A 1,183-nucleotide genomic window follows, 5' to 3' on the forward strand; every position below is an offset into this window, starting at 1 on the left:
TGAAGTAATAATTACAGTAGTGATAAATGGCCAATTTTATAGTACTTATAAGTTATTGCTTAAATTTTGTCTAATTTATTTTTTAAAAATTAATTATTTTTATATTTTTGTATTTTTTAAATTAAATATTAATTTTTTAAATTTTTTTATAAATTAAACACCACATTTTAGTTATCATAGAATTTACCATGATAAATAATAATAGATGATAAATGACTGAGATCGCTAAAACAGCTTACAATATTTGAGAGTAGCATGTATATGCAAGGCATATTTTTTTTAGATATTAATAAAATTTTTAGTGTAATATTCCGTTATTGATATTTTATAATATTTTTAAAATTTTAGAGGCGAGACAATACATTTCCGGATATATAATATGTGGAAGTACCCGTATATTTTCAATATGCGAAAGACGTATTGTCTCCACTCCAAAATTTTAAAAAATACTACAAAATTTAATAATTGAGTAAATTTTTTTCAATATCCACAAAAATGAGCCTACTGTTAATACCCAAAACCAATGATGAATTATATTGAGAATGAATGGTCGATTTTCCAACTTTGCACAGCTAAACTGGAGCCGGTGTTAGTTTGACTGACTCCAAGCTTGTAAGAAAAATTATTATTATCATGTTGTGTCAACTACTGCAAAGTACTGTTTTTATGTCTTTTGGCCACAAGCATGTTCTATAAAGGTTAAAATTTAATCAAACAATTTTAACTTAAGCTTGTACGCAAAATTATAGCAACGGTTCAAGTCTTCATCAAGCAAACCGATCCAGAACCTAAATTAAAGTAGCTAGGCTGGGGTGATTGTGATGCTTCTTCTCAGGTGAGGCTACTAATTTACATGAAGAACTAGTGCTGCTGTTTGGAGACAAACTTCACTGTTCATGCTGCACCCAACGCAGCCAATAAGCTCCTAACAAATACACCTATATATGTAACGTAACATTTCATCTTTAATTTAATCTACCCTAAAGCCTATTTTACCGCTACCTACGTAGCATCATTCTATATCAATGCAGGAAGTAACATGCATGACATGATTGATCTATGTATATATATTATGTCCATGAACAGTTTTTGTTACCTTAAGCTTTTCAACTACGTAACACTCTCTTGCAAAAAAAAAAAAAAAAAAAAAAATCTACAGAATTTGTCTTATTTAATAATTAAT

The sequence above is a fragment of the Arachis hypogaea genome, chromosome 13 (assembly GCF_003086295.3).
Source record: "Arachis hypogaea cultivar Tifrunner chromosome 13, arahy.Tifrunner.gnm2.J5K5, whole genome shotgun sequence".
NCBI lineage: Eukaryota > Viridiplantae > Streptophyta > Magnoliopsida > Fabales > Fabaceae > Arachis > Arachis hypogaea.